Genomic DNA, 20,956 nt, shown 5'->3' on the forward strand with positions numbered 1-20,956 from the left:
TCTGGGGGGGGAGAGATGTAGAGGATATGAATCTGGGGGCAGTGATGGAGGGGACATCAATCTGGGGACAGAGATGGAGGGGACATCAATCTGGGGGCAGAGATGGAGGGGACATAAATCTGGGGGCAGAGATGGAGGGGACATGAATCTGGGGGAAGAGATGGAGGGGACATGAATCTGGGGGAAGAGATGGAGGGGACATGAAACTGGGGGCAGAGATGGAGGGGACATGAATCTGGGGGCAGAGATGGAGGGACATGAAACTGGGGGCAGAGATGGAGGGAACATGAATCTGGGGGCAGAGATGTGGGGACATGAATCTGGGGGCAGAGATGGAGGGACATGAATCTAGGGGCAGAGATGGGGGACATGAATCTGGGGACAGAGATGGAGGGACATGAATCTAGGGGCAGAGATGGGGGACATGAATCTGGGGGCAGAGATGGAGGGACATGAAACTGGGGGCAGAGATGGAGGGGACATGAATCTGGGGGCAGAGATGGAGGGACATGAAACTGGGGGCAGAGATGGAGGGAACATGAATCTGGGGGCAGAGATGTGGGGACATGAATCTGGGGGCAGAGATGGAGGGACATGAATCTAGGGGCAGAGATGGGGGACATGAATCTGGGGGCAGAGATGGAGGGACATGAATCTGGGGGCAGAGATGGGGGACATGAATCTGGGGGCAGAGATGGAGGGACATGAATCTGGGGGCAGAGATGGGGGACATGAATCTGAGGACAGAGATGGAGGGACATGAAACTGGGGGCAGGGATGGGGGGACATGAAACGAGGGACAGAGATGGAGGGGACATGAATCTGGGGGCAGAGATGGGGGTGACATGAATCTGGGGACAGAGATGGAGGGACATGAATCTGGGGACAGAGATGGAGGGGACATGAATCTGGGGGCAGAGATGGGGGGACATGAGACTGGGGGCAGAGATGGGGGGACATGAAACTGGGGGCATATAAAAGGGTGTATATGAAACTGGGGGAGAGATAGAGGGGGGACACATAATTTATGGGTGACTGGGTGGGGGCAGGGCTAAATTTGCTGCGGCGCGCTACGCGACACACATTTTGTTCCTCTTTTGGTTCTTCAAAAGTTGGGAGGTATGGATTAGACCGATCATCCATCTTGCGTATAAATATTCTGATTTGGTTCCGTCCTGTTCACGATGTGACACTTGTTCTCCGTACAGAGAAACCTGGAGACTGTCCAGTGATAATGACTCTCATCGCCTGCTCGACCCCCACTCCTAAGCCAAAGTGTGAGAATGATTGGGAATGTCCTGGCGCTCAGAAGTGCTGTAATAATCCCTGCGTCAAGAAGTGCACCGATCCTGTAAGTAACAACATCTCTATAACCTTCCAAACATGTAGCAAGTGATGACGAGACAGATCTGAGATCTCCTCATTCTGCTCTGGGTGTCTTGAAAGTTTGAAAAAGCAAAACAATGAGTCAAAAAATGTAAAAACCAAACATATAACTAGAACTATAAGGACTATCAGCTGGCCGGGGATCCGTCATCTCCAATAATAATAACTAGAGAGGAGCAAACCACTCCAGAACGAGGGGGATTTAACCCAAATTTTCTAAAAGTTTTGGGTTCTCCAACAGCAATCCAGAGCGAAACTCTTATATTCTGGGATTTCTTTGGACTCCAAAGTATAATAAGTAAGTGAACCTCTGAAGATTTGTTTCATTTCAGGTTCAGATGATTTCTTCACGAACCAGAAGTAAAGTTATTGTATTGTGAGGTCTGTTCAGACTCAACAGTAGAAGTGGAGGCTCGAGGAAAGTGCGGAGACATAATAAACCCTTGTACTCACCTTCCCTCATCTCTCTTCGGCATCCTCACAGTCTCTGGCACTTCCTCGGGTTCCTCTTTCAGCCTCCTGGGTGACGTGACATGCCCCTTAAATACAAGTCTCATGACCTTGGCGTTCCCCATGTGACCAATGATCCCCGATAACATCAGAGATCATAATCCTCAGAGGTGACCCCGGGGTGCCTGACATCACCCAATAGGTCAGAAGGGGCTAGAAGAGAACCCCGAGGGAGAGACAGGCTCTACAAGGATGTCCAGGAGAGGTGAGGGAAGGAGAATATCACTGTATGGTGCGTTTAGACACTTCCCTTGGTCCTTCACTTTTTAGGGTTTGAAGAGACCCCAGAATGTAATAACTTTCTTGGGTTTGTGAAGAACTTATCGGAACCTGAAATGAAACAAATGCTCAGAGGTTTTCCCATCTGTAATAATAAGAATAATAGATCTTCATCTGTGGTGGAAATCTCTAAGTGCCGAGGTCATATTGTCACCACCGTTATATGGACGTCCCATCAAATAAAAAGTGAGAGGTGACGACCATTGTTACCGATAGGACCGAAGAAGTGATGACCCCAAGTCTGGACCAAACCTGGAGGTGACAATTACCACTTGTGGATAATCCAAGGTGGAGTAATACCTGTATACTGTGCCGTAGAGATGTCTTTGTATATCCGGCCTTTCCTTCACCCTCAGGACTGTGAGGTCCACCTGATGGCGCTATATACACTACTAGGCCAAGTCCTCAGTCACAGGAGACCTTCACCAGCCATTGTGGGGAATTCACCAGTTTTCTGGCATAGAGGGGTAATATTGTGTAATATTGGTGCACGTTGCGCACATGTGGCCGGAGCTGGACGGGGATCGGGGCAGGTCGGGGCAGGGACGTCTCAGCCCAACACATTCATCATAACTCACCCCAGTTTTCTAGGCCAGTTCCTATCTGCTGTAGATTTCCATACTGGCACAGGGACATCACAGCCTCTTCATAAATCTTGCAAATTAGGCCACACCCACTTACCCACAAAGGCACACCCCCTTTCTGTTAAGCCACACCTCTTTTGGGGACAAGTTAGACCATTTTTTGGTGCAAATTATTCCAGAACAGGGCCGGAGGGTTATCTAATAATATACAAATAATCTCTTATAGGAATCAGATCTTTAGACATGAGGGGGATCCAGGGATTTATTTGGATTGTCAGATTTGGGCAGGAGGTTGTTACCTAATAGGGTGTCACTGGTCTCCAGCTTTTAGGGTTTCTTTTCCTTCCTCAGGATGAACCTCGCAGGGTTATAGGTTGAAGTTGATGTCGCTGTGTCTTTATAATTGACAACCTATCCTTATAGATCAGCGGGGGCCGGCCCCTGAGCTCCCGGCCAATCAGCTGAGTGAATGGGCGGCCCCGTACATGTGAGCACCGCCCCTTCAGTACTTACCCAGCTCAGTGCTGTACATTATATAGTGGCCGAGCTTGGTATTGCAGCTCACCTGAATAGGAATGAGGAGCGATTAGGTCATGTGACCAATGACTGTGACATCACATGGCGAGAGAAGCAGAAATAACACTCAAGGACACCACTACTGGGAGGAGTCTGGGTTTAGGACCCTGAGGATCTTCAGTTGACCACCTATCCTAAGAATAAGTCATCCATTATACAGTCCTGGGGACCCCTTTAATGCCTGTATGTAACTATGTCACTGACACCAGCTCATTTGTCAATTTTACACATTTCAGAAACTCCCGTAGACGTCAGCAAGTCTTCCGGAAGATGGATCAAGCCAATGAACACTCCGCATATAATGATCTGCCGCGCGGTGTCACTGCAATGGGGGATGGGATGTCCAGTGTGAACAGCTGCTTATTATAGTCAATGAAACTTACTGCTTAATGCTAATGATTAAAGATGGCCGACCGTCTTCCATTGTGTCTTGTGTTTCCATTGACAGTCTATGACATGACCCTCTCTTACTTGTAAGACACAAGACCCTCCAGGCCTGCAGCCTCTCGCTATGACTGTACCAGCTGGAGGAGGGAGGGGGGGACAGTTTCCTGATGTGGCTCCAGAAAAATTTCCTGTTCCACTTTTGGGAGGCAGGGAACTTGTATTAACCCTTAAGATGCCTCAGTCAGACCAGACCAAGGCACCATGTTACTGGTGCCACCATTTTTTACTAAGATCCCTATCCCCCTTGATGAGATTGGGGGGCCTTGAACCATTGCCTAGAAATCTGGGAGTCAATTGAATGAGCAGCCCTGCAGTCCACTTGTATTACAAGCTATTTTATCATTATTTATACCATTTTGGGGAATTTCTGATGTTTTGATCACTTCCAATAGACGTTTGATCCAGTAGGAGACATCAGTGATGGATCCCATAGTGTAGACAAACAATGGCAGTGAGGGACTGATTTAGAGGGATGATAACTTATTGTGGGGAATCACTCAGGTAGATTCTTGTAGCAGTGCAGGACACGGACACTGGATTGCACACAGGTTCAGGCTTTATTCACATGTAACGCATACACTGCTTTTGCAAAGCCACAGGATAAACAAAATAAAATCCTTCTCAGCTGAGAAACTAACTTAAACGTAAGGAAACTTTTCCCAGACTATACAGGAGACTGGCTACCAGTCTCCCACCTTGGCAACAACAACGGGTGGCACAGTACCTGCTCTGTAGGTCCGGTCTGGACAGGTCAGCTCTGTCAGTGTGGTGCCACCCTGCTAGTCTTCACACTCAGACTGTTATTAGGGCCTGATTAGTCAGCTGACCTCCCTGGTGTGAGTCTTTACCAATCACCCTGGCTGGGACTGATGCGTCTTCCCAGACCACACCCTTCACTCTCTCACATTATTTATAGATTTTGTATATTTTTGATAATTGTTCTCCCTGATTTTCTGTTTCTCAATTCATAGACAATACTCAGAGTCATCAGAGGTCCCATCTGAGTCTCTCCATCTGGTGCCTTGTCTTTCATGTGGATGGTCATTTTTGGAGATTATACTGTAACCACATAACATTAGTTGCCTGGAGAGAAGGGTTCTTATATTTATGTTGGTGGGACCTGTCAGGAGAGGACTTCTTTTCGTCCAGGTTGTCAGGAGAGGAATTCTTTTGGTCCAGGCTATCAATAGAGGACTTTGTTTGGTCCAGTCTGTCAGGAGAGGACTTCTTTTGGTACAGTCTGTCAGGAGAGGACTTCTTTTGGTCCAGTCTGTCAGGAGAGGACTTCTTTTGGTCCAGTCTGTCAGGAGAGGACTTCTTTTGATCCAGTCTGTCAGGAGAGGACTTCTTTTGGTCCAGTCTGTCAGTAGAGGACTTCTTTTGGTCCAGTCTGTCAGTAGAGGACTTCTTTTGGTCCAGGCTGTCAAAAGAGGACTTTGTTTGGTCCTGGTTGTCAGGAGAGGATTTCCTTTGGTCCAATCTATCAGGAGAGGACTTCTTTTCGTCCAGATTGTCAGGAGAGGATTTCCTTTAGTCCAATCTGTCAGGAGAGGATTTCCTTTGGTCCAGTCTGTCAGGAGTGGACTTCTTTTGGTCCAGTCTGCCAGGAGAGGACTTTTTTTTGGTCAGAGGTTTCAAATCAATCAGAACATTGACCAGCCTCATAAACCCCATCCAATGACATGTCCATACTTTGCATTCTCCAAATGATTTTCAACATGATGGCTTCCCAGCTGTTTCCTGATTGGTCAGTCCATGTGTATGATGTCATCAGTGACCTCATGAGGATTCACATGTCCTATATACAGAATGAACATTTGCCTTTAACAGTCACCCAAGTCCAAAAAGAAAAAGAAAGAAAAGACGTCTTCAGGCCATTACTCTGCAAGATATTTATCTTTATAGAAGTTCTTAAGATACTCCTCAAGTCCGGACCTGGTGCCGTGATCGAAGCTGAATGTGTGCGAACACTGGACGAAGACAAACAAAACTTAAAGAGGAGCATATAATAATATATTTATAGATTCTTCTATATGTCAACAATATTAAGAGAAGGCACGGAGGACGCGCAGCTCCTGGTCACTAACACTATATGTCTAGTCGTAGCTTTACATTCATCAAGCCAGGGGTGAATCTGGGCTTTCTGCCGCCTGAAGCAGCATCAGAAAGCCGCCCCCCCCCCCCCCGAGGAGGGGCGGAGCTGAAGGGGCGGGTCACAAGAAAGAGGTGGGGCCGAGCAGAAGGGGCGGGGCCGAGTGGAGTTCGCAGGCAGAGAGCAGACAGGGAGAGGACCTGCTCTCTGCCTGAGTGTGAGGGGCCTGCTGTGTCCAGCAGGGCCGCCCCTATACACCGCTCGCTTCCCGTGTCAGGCTGCAAACATGCCGCCCTCCCGAGGCCCTGGCATAGCGCCACCTGAAGCGGTCGCTTCAGGTCGCCTCATGGGAGGTGCGGTGCTGCATCAAACCCTAAAATTAACACATTCACAAAAGGGTTAAAAGAGAAGCTACATCTCACAGTTTGTTATACAATCTCTCCCGGGCACAGGAATCCCCCACATGTGGGTGTAACCTGAGATTTGGGTTCACGGTATGGAAGGGAAGGAGCAACACTGGGGGTATGATAGGCAGATGCTGCTGGAATAGTTTTTGGGTGCCATGTTACATTTATTGAGTCCCGATAGTACCAAAACAATGGAAACCCCCAAAAGTGACCCCATTTTGGAAACTAGACCCCCTCAGAACATATCTGGGTGTACGGTGAGCATGTTGACCTTTCAGCTGTTTCACAGATTTTATTAACGCTGGGACATGAAAATGAAAAATTACTTTTTTCCCAATAAACCGTCAATTTAGTCACAAATGTTTCATTTTCATAAGAGGATAAAGGAGAAAAGTCACCCCACAATTTGTTACACTTCTCCTGAACACGGCAATACCCCCTATGTGGTCGTAATCTGCTGTATGGGAACATGGCGGGGCCCAGAATGGACAGAGCGCTATTTGGGTTTTGGAGGGCCGATTTTGCTGGAATAGTTTTCAGGTGCCACGTTGTATTTTCAGAGCCCCTAAAGTACCAGGACAATGGAAACCCCCAAAAGTGACCCCACTTTAGAAACTACACCCAAAAATTAACCCCTTAACGCTCTGCACTGTACTATTATGTTGCTCATTGCCATAATAGTTCTTTTCTGCTGTTCCAAGGTTCACCGTGCAGGTTAAAAAATGATCCAGTCTTATTATTGTTATTGTTGTTATTCACTTTTAAGTGTATATATATATATATATATATATATATATATATATATATATATATATATATATATATACACTCACCGGCCACTTTATTAGGTACACCATGCTAGTAACGGGTTGGACCCCCTTTTGCCTTCAGAACTGCCTCAATTCTTCGTGGCATAGATACAACAAGGTGCTGGAAGCATTCCTCAGAGATTTTGGTCCATATTGACATGATGGCATCACACAGTTGCAGTCGCAGATTTGTCGGCTGCACATCCATGATGCGAATCTCCCGTTCCACCACATCCCAAAGATGCTCCTCTATTGGATTGAGATCTGGTGACTGTGGAGGCCATTGGAGTACAGTGAACTCATTGTCATGTTCAAGAAACCAGTCTGAGATGATTCCAGCTTTATGACATGGCATTGCATTATCCTGCTGAAAGTAGCCATCAGATGTTGGGTACATTGTGGTCATAAAGGGATGGACATGGTCAGCAACAATACTCAGGTAGGCTTTGGCGTTGCAACGATGCTCAATTGGTACCAAGGGGCCCAAAGAGTGCCAAGAAAATGTTCCCCACACCATGACACCACCACCACCAGCCTGAACCGTTACCGATACAAGGCAGGATGGATCCATGCTTTCATGTTGTTGACGCCAAATTCTGACCCTACCATCCGAATGTCGCAGCAGAAATCGAGACTCATCAGACCAGGCAACGTTTTTCCAATCTTCAATTGTCCAATTTCGATGAGCTTGTGCAAATTGTAGCCTCAGTTTCCTGTTCTTAGCTGAAAGGAGTGGCCCCCGGTGTGGTCTTCTGCTGCTGTAGCCCATCTGTAGCCTCAAAGTTTGACGTACTGTGCGGCATTCAGAGATGCTCTTCTGGCTACCTTGGTTGTAACGGGTGGCTATTTGAGTCACTGTTGCCTTTCTATCAGCTGGAACCAGTCTGGCCATTCTCCTCTGACCTCTGGCATCAACAACGCATTTCCGCCCACAGAACTGCCGCTCACTGGATGTTTTTTCTTTTTCGGACCATTCTCTGTAAACCCTAGAGATGGTTGTGCGTGAAAATCCCAGTAGATCAGCAGTTTCTGAAATACTCAGACCAGCCCTTCTGGCACCAACAACCATGCCACGTTCAAAGGCACTCAAATCACCTTTCTTCCCCATACTGATGCTCGGTTTGAACTGCAGGAGATTGTCTTGACCATGTCTACATGCCTAAATGCACTGAGTTGCCGCCATGTGATTGGCTGATTAGAAATCAAGTGTTAACGAGCAGTTGGACAGGTGTACCTAATAAAGTGGCCGGTGAGTGTATATATATATATATATATATATATATATATATATATATATATATATATATATATAATCATTGATTTTATATGGAAAAGGGGCATTTTTGGGGCTTTGTTCATTAAAGGGATCCTATCATTTAAACTCATTTTTTTCTGCCTGTCACGTAGGAATAGCCATAAGAAAGGCTATTCGTCTCCTACCTTTGGATGTCTTCTCCTGGCCGCCGTTTGGTTAAAATCCTGTTTTTCGCCAGTATGCAAATGAGTTCTCTCGCAGCACTGGGGTCGAGCCCCAGCACTCAAACAGCACTGGCGGCGTCCCCATTGCTGCAAGAGAACTCTCCAGCGCCGCCTCCATCTTCTCCAGGAAAGGGGTCTTCACACGTCTTCTTCTGGCACAGACTGCAAATTTCTAGGGCAAAGCTGACTTCGCATGCCGACTGGCCACAAGAAAATGGCCACTTATACAGTATTGTTTTTTATTACAATATTTTATTACAATACTGTGTAAGCGGCCATTTTCTTGTGGCTGGTGGGCATGTGCAGTCGGCTTTTCCCTAGGCCCGAGGCCTAGAAGTTTGAAGGCAACCCCCGGAAGAAGACGTGTCAAGACCCCGTTCTTGAAGAGGATAGAGGCGGCGCTGGAGAGTTCTCTCGCAGCATTGGGGACGCCCCCTGTGCTGTTTGCATACCGGTAAAAAACAGGATTTATAACGAACTGAGAAGACATCTAAAGGTAGGAGAAGAATAGCCTATCTTAAGGCTATTCCTACCTGATAAGCAGAAAAAATAAATGATAGGATCCCTTTAATTAAACTTTTTAGCACTTTTTTTATTTTTACGTTTTAGTGATATCCCACTAGGGCATCTGAGCCAGCAACGCTCTGAGCGCTGTTTCAGTACTATACACTACAATACACGGGCAATACCCACAGACTCATATGCTGACCACCCTATCGTGACAGGATCAACCAGGTATGGGGATCCTGGCAGATCAAGGACACTGGTCAGACTAAAAATATCATCATCCCCAATCATGCTGTGATATTGGTGGGGGGATGGCGATGGGAGACATTACTGTGGAACCCCTGAAATGACGCGATCATGTTAGACCACAGCATCAAAGGGGTTAAAAGAACTAAAAGCTGCAGCAGGGTATTAGTTAGTTAGTTAGATAGTTACAGCTAACACCCGCTGCCAATGCTGCCCACTGTCCTGTCTTTGTATCTGTAATTCTGTATGGCAGCAGGACTGCAGCAGATATTATTATATATATATATATATATATATATATATATATATATATATATATATATATATATATATATATATATTCTAGTCTCCCGCTCACACAGCAGCACAGCTACGCCCTCACTCCCCTCTATTCATTTCTATCCATAATCTGCCTGTGTCATTGATTAAATCTGACTATTGCTTTTCAGACCTGTGCTCTGTATGATGCAGGGAGATAAATCACAGAGCCTTCACTATCTCCACCATCACTGCACCCAGCTACTAGTAATGACCGCAGCACCTTATATACTGTATATGACATCAGCACTGTAAGGTTTCTCACAGATTGGTGAACCTCTGACTGTCTTTTCTTCTAAGAGACTTTGACTCTCTAACTTTCTGATCTTATACACAGTCATATGACTTAGTGACAAATTGACCCTCCAACTGGTGTTTTATTAGTATCATTTATTTTCAGCATTTTGTTGATCCTGTCCCAACATTTCTGAGATGTGCAGCTGCCACCAATATCTAAGATCGAATATATGAGATCACTCTTTTACATTAAATATAAAGATTTCTAACTTTCCACTTCTGATATGTGATCTATGTTCTATTGTGTAACTTTAACCTTCTGATATGTGATCTATGTTCTATTGTGTAACTTTCACCTTCTGATATGTGATCTATGTTCTATTGTGTAACTTTCCCCTTCTGATATGTGATCTATGTTCTATTGTGTAACTTTAAACTTCTGATATGTGATCTATGTTCTATTGTGTAACTTTCCCCTTCTGATATGTGATCTATGTTCTATTGTGTAACTTTCACCTTCTCATATGTGATCTATGTTCTATTGTGTAACATTCACCTTCTGATATGTGTTCTATGTTCTATTGTGTAACTTTCACCTTCTGATATGTGATCTATGTTCTATTCAGTAACTTTCACCTTCTGATATGTGATCTCTGTTCTATTGTGTAACTTTCCCCTTCTGATAGGTGATCTATGTTCTATTGTGTAACTTTCACCTTCTGATAGGTGATCTATGTTCTATTGTGTAACTTTCACCTTCTGATGTGTGATCTATGTTCTATTGTGTAACTTTCCCCTTCTGATATTTGATCTATGTTCTATTGTGTAACTTTCACCTTCTGATATGTGATCTATGTTCCATTGTGTAACTTTCCCCTTCTGATATTTGATCTATGTTCTATTGTGTAACTTTCACCTTCTGATATGTGATCTATGTTCTATTGTGTAACTTTCCCCTTCTGATATTTGATCTATGTTCTATTGTGTAACTTTCACCTTCTGATATGTGATCTATGTTCTATTGTGTAACTTTCCCCTTCTGATATTTGATCTATGTTCTATTGTGTAACTTTCACCTTCTGATATGTGATCTATGTTCTATTGTGTAACATTCCCCTTCTGATGTGTGATCTATGTTCTATTCTGTAACTTTCCCCTCCTGATATGTGATCTATGTTCTATTGTGTAACTTTCACCTTCTGATATGTAATCTCTGTTCTATTGTGTCATTTTCACCTTCTGATATGTGATCTATGTTCTATTGTGTAACTTTCCCCTTCTGATATTTGATCTATGTTCTATTGTGTAACTTTCACCTTCTGTTCACCTTCTGATATGTGATCTCTGTTCTATTGTGTAACTTTCACCTTCTGATCACCTTCTGATAGGTGATCTATGTTCTATTGTGTAACTTTCACCTTCTGATATGTGATCTATGTTCTATTGTGTAACTTTCACCTTCTGATATGTGATCTATGTTCTATTGTGTAACTTTCACCTTCTGATATGTGATCTATGTTCTATTGTGTAACTTTCACCTTCTGATATGTGATCTATGTTCTATTGTGTAACTTTCACCTTCTGATTTGTGATCTATGTTCTAGTGTGTAACTTTCACCTTCTGATATGTGATCTATGTTCTATTGTGTAACTTTCACCTTCTGATATGTGATCTATGTTCTATTGTGTAACTTTCACCTTCTGATATGTGATCTATGTTCTATTGTGTAACTTTCCCCTTCAGATATGTGATCTATGTTCTATTGTGTAACATTCCCCTTCTGATATGTGATCTATGTTCTATTGTGTAACTTTCACCTTCTGTTCACCTTCTGATATGTGATCTCTGTTCTATTGTGTAACTTTCACCTTCTGATCACCTTCTGATATGTGATCTCTGTTCTATTGTGTAACTTTCACCTTCTGTTCACCTTCTGATATGTGATCTCTGTTCTATTGTGTAACTTTCACCTTCTGTTCACCTTCTGATATGTGATCTCTGTTCTATTGTGTAACTTTCACCTTCTGATGTGATCTATGTTCTATTGTGTAACTTTCACCTTCTGATATGTGATCTATGTTCTATTGTGTAACTTTCACCTTCTGATATGTGATCTATGTTCTATTGTGTAACTTTCCCCTTCTGATATGTGATCTATGTTCTATTCTGTAACTTTCACCTTCTGATATGTGATCTATGTTCTATTGTGTAACTTTCCCCTTCTAATATGTGATCTATGTTCTATTCTGTAACTTTCACCTTCTGATATTTGATCTATGTTCTATTCTGTAACTTTAACCTTCTGATATGTGATCTATGTTCTATTCTGTAACTTTCCCCTCCTGATATGTGATCTATGTTCTATTGTGTAACTTTCACCTTCTGATATGTGATCTCTGTTCTATTGTGTCATTTTCACCTTCTGATATGTGATCTATGTTCTATTGTGTAACTTCCCCCTTCTGATATTTGATTTATGTTCTATTGTGTAACTTTCCCCTTCTGATATTTGATCTATGTTCTATTGTGTAACTTTCACCTTCTGATATGTGATCTATGTTCCATTGTGTAACTTTCCCCTTCTGATATTTGATCTATGTTCTATTGTGTAACTTTCACCTTCTGATATGTGATCTATGTTCTATTGTGTAACTTTCCCCTTCTGATATTTGATCTATGTTCTATTGTGTAACTTTAACCTTCTGATATGTGATCTATGTTCTATTGTGTAACTTTCCCCTTCTGATATTTGATCTATGTTCTATTGTGTAACTTTCACCTTCTGATATGTGATCTATGTTCTATTGTGTAACATTCCCCTTCTGATGTGTGATCTATGTTCTATTCTGTAACTTTCCCCTCCTGATATGTGATCTATGTTCTATTGTGTAACTTTCACCTTCTGATATGTAATCTCTGTTCTATTGTGTCATTTTCACCTTCTGATATGTGATCTATGTTCTATTGTGTAACTTTCCCCTTCTGATATTTGATCTATGTTCTATTGTGTAACTTTCACCTTCTGTTCACCTTCTGATATGTGATCTCTGTTCTATTGTGTAACTTTCACCTTCTGATCACCTTCTGATAGGTGATCTATGTTCTATTGTGTAACTTTCACCTTCTGATATGTGATCTATGTTCTATTGTGTAACTTTCACCTTCTGATATGTGATCTATGTTCTATTGTGTAACTTTCACCTTCTGATATGTGATCTATGTTCTATTGTGTAACTTTCACCTTCTGATATGTGATCTATGTTCTATTGTGTAACTTTCACCTTCTGATTTGTGATCTATGTTCTAGTGTGTAACTTTCACCTTCTGATATGTGATCTATGTTCTATTGTGTAACTTTCACCTTCTGATATGTGATCTATGTTCTATTGTGTAACTTTCACCTTCTGATATGTGATCTATGTTCTATTGTGTAACTTTCCCCTTCAGATATGTGATCTATGTTCTATTGTGTAACATTCCCCTTCTGATATGTGATCTATGTTCTATTGTGTAACTTTCACCTTCTGTTCACCTTCTGATATGTGATCTCTGTTCTATTGTGTAACTTTCACCTTCTGATCACCTTCTGATATGTGATCTCTGTTCTATTGTGTAACTTTCACCTTCTGTTCACCTTCTGATATGTGATCTCTGTTCTATTGTGTAACTTTCACCTTCTGTTCACCTTCTGATATGTGATCTCTGTTCTATTGTGTAACTTTCACCTTCTGATGTGATCTATGTTCTATTGTGTAACTTTCACCTTCTGATATGTGATCTATGTTCTATTGTGTAACTTTCACCTTCTGATATGTGATCTATGTTCTATTGTGTAACTTTCCCCTTCTGATATGTGATCTATGTTCTATTCTGTAACTTTCACCTTCTGATATGTGATCTATGTTCTATTGTGTAACTTTCCCCTTCTAATATGTGATCTATGTTCTATTCTGTAACTTTCACCTTCTGATATTTGATCTATGTTCTATTCTGTAACTTTAACCTTCTGATATGTGATCTATGTTCTATTCTGTAACTTTCCCCTCCTGATATGTGATCTATGTTCTATTGTGTAACTTTCACCTTCTGATATGTGATCTCTGTTCTATTGTGTCATTTTCACCTTCTGATATGTGATCTATGTTCTATTGTGTAACTTCCCCCTTCTGATATTTGATTTATGTTCTATTGTGTAACTTTCCCCTTCTGATATTTGATCTATGTTCTATTGTGTAACTTTCACCTTCTGATATGTGATCTATGTTCCATTGTGTAACTTTCCCCTTCTGATATTTGATCTATGTTCTATTGTGTAACTTTCACCTTCTGATATGTGATCTATGTTCTATTGTGTAACTTTCCCCTTCTGATATTTGATCTATGTTCTATTGTGTAACTTTCACCTTCTGATATGTGATCTATGTTCTATTGTGTAACTTTCCCCTTCTGATATTTGATCTATGTTCTATTGTGTAACTTTCACCTTCTGATATGTGATCTATGTTCTATTGTGTAACATTCCCCTTCTGATGTGTGATCTATGTTCTATTCTGTAACTTTCCCCTCCTGATATGTGATCTATGTTCTATTGTGTAACTTTCACCTTCTGATATGTAATCTCTGTTCTATTGTGTCATTTTCACCTTCTGATATGTGATCTATGTTCTATTGTGTAACTTTCCCCTTCTGATATTTGATCTATGTTCTATTGTGTAACTTTCACCTTCTGTTCACCTTCTGATATGTGATCTCTGTTCTATTGTGTAACTTTCACCTTCTGATCACCTTCTGATAGGTGATCTATGTTCTATTGTGTAACTTTCACCTTCTGATATGTGATCTATGTTCTATTGTGTAACTTTCACCTTCTGATATGTGATCTATGTTCTATTGTGTAACTGTCACCTTCTGATATGTGATCTATGTTCTATTGTGTAACTTTCACCTTCTGATATGTGATCTATGTTCTATTGTGTAACTTTCACCTTCTGATTTGTGATCTATGTTCTAGTGTGTAACTTTCACCTTCTGATATGTGATCTATGTTCTATTGTGTAACTTTCACCTTCTGATATGTGATCTATGTTCTATTGTGTAACTTTCACCTTCTGATATGTGATCTATGTTCTATTGTGTAACTTTCCCCTTCAGATATGTGATCTATGTTCTATTGTGTAACATTCCCCTTCTGATATGTGATCTATGTTCTATTGTGTAACTTTCACCTTCTGTTCACCTTCTGATATGTGATCTCTGTTCTATTGTGTAACTTTCACCTTCTGATCACCTTCTGATATGTGATCTCTGTTCTATTGTGTAACTTTCACCTTCTGTTCACCTTCTGATATGTGATCTCTGTTCTATTGTGTAACTTTCACCTTCTGTTCACCTTCTGATATGTGATCTCTGTTCTATTGTGTAACTTTCACCTTCTGATGTGATCTATGTTCTATTGTGTAACTTTCACCTTCTGATATGTGATCTATGTTCTATTGTGTAACTTTCACCTTCTGATATGTGATCTATGTTCTATTGTGTAACTTTCCCCTTCTGATATGTGATCTATGTTCTATTCTGTAACTTTCACCTTCTGATATGTGATCTATGTTCTATTGTGTAACTTTCCCCTTCTAATATGAGATCTATGTTCTATTCTGTAACTTTCACCTTCTGATATTTGATCTATGTTCTATTCTGTAACTTTAACCTTCTGATATGTGATCTATGTTCTATTCTGTAACTTTCCCCTCCTGATATGTGATCTATGTTCTATTGTGTAACTTTCACCTTCTGATATGTGATCTCTGTTCTATTGTGTCATTTTCACCTTCTGATATGTGATCTATGTTCTATTGTGTAACTTCCCCCTTCTGATATTTGATTTATGTTCTATTGTGTAACTTTCCCCTTCTGATATTTGATCTATGTTCTATTGTGTAACTTTCACCTTCTGTTCTCCTTCTGATATGTGATCTCTGTTCTATTGTGTAACTTTCACCTTCTGATATGTGATCTATGTTCTATTGTGTAACTTTCACCTTCTGTTCACCTTCTGATAGGTGATCTATGTTCTATTGTGTAACATTCCCCTTCTGATATGTGATCTATGTTCTATTCTGTAACTTTCCCCTTCTGATATGTGATCTATGGTCTATTGTGTAACTTTCCCCTTCTGATATTTGATCTATGTTCTATTGTGTAACTTTCACCTTCTGATATGTGATCTATGTTCTATTGTGTAACTTTCACCTTCTGATATGTGATCTATGTTCTATTGTGTAACTTTCACCTTCTGATATGTGATCTATGTTCTATTGTGAAACTTTCACCTTCTGATTTGTGATCTATGTTCTATTGTGTAACTTTCACCTTCTGATTTGTGATCTATGTTCTATTGTGTAACTTTCCCCTTCAGATATGTGATCTATGTACTATTGTGTAACTTTCCCCTTCTGATATGTGATCTATGTTCTATTGTGTAACTTTCACCTTCTGATATGTGATCTCTGTTCTATTGTGTAACTTTCCCCTTCTAATATGTGATCTATGTTCTATTGTGTAACTTTCACCTTCTGATATGTGATCTATGTTCTATTGTGTAACTTTCACCTTCTGATATGTGATCTATGTTCTATTGTGTAACTTTCACCTTCTGATATGTGATCTATGTTCTATTGTGTAACTTTCACCTTCTGATTTGTGATCTATGTTCTATTGTGTAACTTTCCCCTTCAGATATGTGATCTATGTTCTATTGTGTAACTTTCCCCTTCTGATATGTGATCTCTGTTGTATTGTGTAACTTTCCCCTTCTAATATGTGATCTATGTTCTATTGTGTAACTTTCCCCTTCTGATATTTGATCTATGTTCTTTTGTGTAACTTTCACCTTCTGATACGTGATCTATGTTCTATTGTGTAACTTTCACCTTCTGATATGTGTTCTATGTTCTATTGTGTAACTTTCACCTTCTGATATGTGTTCTATGTTCTATTGTGTAACTTTCACCTTCTGATATGTGATCTATGTTCTATTCAGTAACTTTCACGTTCTGATATGTGATCTCTGTTCTATTGTGTAACTTTCCCCTTCTGATATTTGATCTATGTTCTTTTGTGTAACTTTCACCTTCTGATACGTGATCTATGTTCTATTGTGTAACTTTCACCTTCTGATATGTGTTCTATGTTCTATTGTGTAACTTTCACCTTCTGATATGTGTTCTATGTTCTATTGTGTAACTTTCACCTTCTGATATGTGATCTATGTTCTATTCAGTAACTTTCACCTTCTGATATGTGATCTCTGTTCTATTGTGTAACTTTCACCTTCTGATAGGTGATCTATGTTCTATTGTGTAACTTTCACCTTCTGATATGTGATCTATGTTCTATTGTGTAACTTTCACCTTCTGATATGTGATCTATTTTCTATTGTATAACTTTCCCCTTCTGATAGGTGATCTATGTTCTATTGTGTAACTTTCCCCTTCTAATAGGTGATCTATGTTCTATTGTGTAACTTTCCCCTTCTGATATGTGATCTATGTTCTATTCTGTAACTTTCACCTTCTGATATCTGATCTATGTTCTATTGTGTAACTTTCCCCTTCTAATATGTGATCTATGTTCTATTCTGTAACTTTCACCTTCTGATATGTGATCTATGTTCTATTGTGTAACTTTCACCTCCTGATATGTGATCTATGTTCTATTCTGTAACATTCACCTTCTGATTTGTGATCTATGTTGTATTGTGTAACTTTCCCCTTCAGATATGTGATCTATGTTCTATTGTGTAACTTTCACCTTCTGATATGTGATCTCTGTTCTATTGTCTCATTTTCACCTTCTGATATGTGATCTATGTTCTATTGTGTAACTTTCCCCTTCTGATATGTGATCTCTGTTCTATTGTGTAACTTTCCCCTTCTGATATTTGATCTATGTTCTATTGTGTAACTTTCACCTTCTGTTCACCTTCTGATAGGTGATCTATGTTCTATTGTGTAACAATCCCCTTCTGATATGTGATCTATGTTCTATTCTGTAACTTTCCCCTTCTGATATGTGATCTATGGTCTATTGTGTAACTTTCCCCTTCTGATATTTGATCTATGTTCTATTGTGTAACTTTCACCTTCTGATATGTGATCTATGTTCTATTGTGTAACTTTCACCTTCTGATATGTGATCTATGTTCTATTGTGTAACTTTCACCTTCTGATATGTGATCTATGTTCTATTGTGTAACTTTCACCTTCTGATTTGTGATCTATGTTCTATTGTGTAACTTTCACCTTCTGATTTGTGATCTATGTTCTATTGTGTAACTTTCCCCTTCAGATATGTGATCTATGTTCTACTGTGTAACTTTCCCCTTCTGATATGTGATCTATGTTCTATTGTGAAACTTTCACCTTCTGATATGTGATCTCTGTTCTATTGTGTAACTTTCCCCTTCTAATATGTGATCTATGTTCTATTGTGTAACTTTCCCCTTCTGATATTTGATCTATGTTCTATTGTGTAACTTTCACCTTCTGATACGTGATCTATGTTCTATTGTGTAACTTTCACCTTCTGATATGTGTTCTATGTTCTATTGTGTAACTTTCACCTTCTGATATGTGATCTATATTCTATTGTGTAACTTTCACCTTCTGATATGTGATCTATGTTCTATTCAGTAACTTTCACCTTCTGATATGTGATCTCTGTTCTATTGTGTAACTTTCACCTTCTGATATGTGATCTATGTTCTATTGTGTAACTTTCACCTTCTGATAGGTGATCTATGTTCTATTGTGTAACTTTCACCTTCTGATATGTGATCTATGTTCTATTGTGTAACTTTCACCTTCTGATATGTGATCTATGTTCTATTGTGTAACTTTCACCTTCTGATATGTGATCTCTGTTCTATTGTGTAACTTTCCCCTTCTAATATGTGATCTATGTTCTATTGTGTAACATTTCCCTTCTGATATGTGATCTATGTTCTATTGTGTAACTTTCACCTTCTGATATGTGATCTATATTCTATTGTGTAACTTTCACCTTCTGATATGTGATCTATGTTCTATTCAGTAACTTTCACCTTCTGATATGTGATCTATATTCTATTGTGTAACTTTCACCTTCTGATAGGTGATCTATGTTCTATTGTGTAACTTTCACCTTCTGATAGGTGATCTATGTTCTATTGTGTAACTTTCACCTTCTGATATGTGATCTATGTTCTATTGTGTAACTTTCACCTTCTGATATGTGATCTCTGTTCTATTGTGTAACTTTCCCCTTCTAATATGTGATCTATGTTCTATTGTGTAACATTTCCCTTCTGATATGTGATCTATGTTCTATTGTGTAACTTTCCCCTTCTGATATGTGATCTATGTTCTATTGTGTAACTTTCCCCTTCTGATATGTGATCTATGTTCTATTGTGTAACATTCCCCTTCTGATAGGTGATCTATTTTCTATTGTGTAACTTTCACCTTCTGATATGTGATCTATGTTCTATTGTGTAACTTTCCCCTTCTGATAGGTGATCTATGTTCTATTGTGTAACTTTCACCTTCTGATTTGTGATCTATGTTCTATTGTGTAACTTTAACCTTCTGCTATGTGATCTATGTTCTATTGTGTAACTTTCACCTTCTGATATGTGATCTATGTTCTATTCTGTAACTTTCCCCTCCTGATATGTGATCTATGTTCTATTGTGTAACTTTCATCTTCTGATATGTGATCTATGTTCTATTGTGTAACTTTCACCTTCTGATATGTGATCTATGTTCTATTGTGTAACTTTCCCCTTCTAATATGTGATCTATGTTCTATTGTGTAACATTCCCCTTCTGATATGTGATCTATGTTCTATTGTATAACTTTCACCTTCTGATATGTGATCTATGTTCTATTGTATAACTTTCACCTTCTGATAGGTGATCTATGTTCTATTGTGTAACTTTCCCCTTCTGATATTTGATCCATGTTCTATTGTGTAACTTTCACCTTCTGATATGTGATCTCTGTTCTATTGTGTAACTTTCACCTTGTGATATGTGATCTATGTTCTATTGTGTAACTTTCACCTTCGGATATGTGATCTATGTTCTATTATGTAACTTTCCCCTTCTGATATGTGATCTATGTTCTATTGTGTAACTTTCCCCTTCTGATATTTGATCTCTGTTCTATTGTGTAACTTTCACCTTCTGATATGTGATCTATGTTCTATTCTGTAACTTTTCCCTCCTGATAGGTGATCTCTGTTCTATTGTGTAACTTTCACCTTCGGATATGTGATCTATGTTCTATTGTGTAACTTTCCCCTTCGGATATGTGATCTATGTTCTATTGTGTAACTTTTCCCTTCTGATATGGGATCTATGTTCTATTGTGTAACTTTCCCCTTCTGATATTTGATCTCTGTTCTATTGTGTAACTTTCACCTTCGGATATGTGATCTATGTTCTATTGTGTAACTTTCCCCTTCTGATATGGGATCTATGTTCTATTGTGTAACTTTCACCTTCTGATATGTGATCTATGTTCTATTCAGTAACTTTCACCTTCTGATATGTGAACTCTGTTCTATTGTGTAACTTTCACCTTCTGATATGTGATCTATATTCTATTGTGTAACTTTCACCTTCTGATAGGTGATCTATGTTCTATTGTGTAACTTTCACCTTCTGATATGTGATCTATGTTCTATTGTGTAACTTTCACCTTCTGATATGTGATCTATGTTCTATTGTGTAACTTTCACCTTCTGATATGTGATCTATGTTCTATTGTGTAACTTTCCCCTTCTAATATGTGATCTATGTTCTATTGTGTAACATTTCCCTTCTGATATGTGATCTATGTTCTATTGTGTAACTTTCCCCTTCTGATATGTGATCTATGTTCTATTGTGTAACTTTCCCCTTCTGATATGTGATCTATGTTCTATTGTGTAACATTCCCCTTCTGATAGGTGATCTATGTTCTATTGTGTAACTTTCACCTTCTGATATGTGATCTATGTTCTATTGTGTAACTTTCCCCTTCTGATAGGTGATCTA

Source organism: Leptodactylus fuscus, chromosome 3 (assembly GCF_031893055.1).
Source record: "Leptodactylus fuscus isolate aLepFus1 chromosome 3, aLepFus1.hap2, whole genome shotgun sequence".
NCBI classification, from domain to species: domain Eukaryota; kingdom Metazoa; phylum Chordata; class Amphibia; order Anura; family Leptodactylidae; genus Leptodactylus; species Leptodactylus fuscus.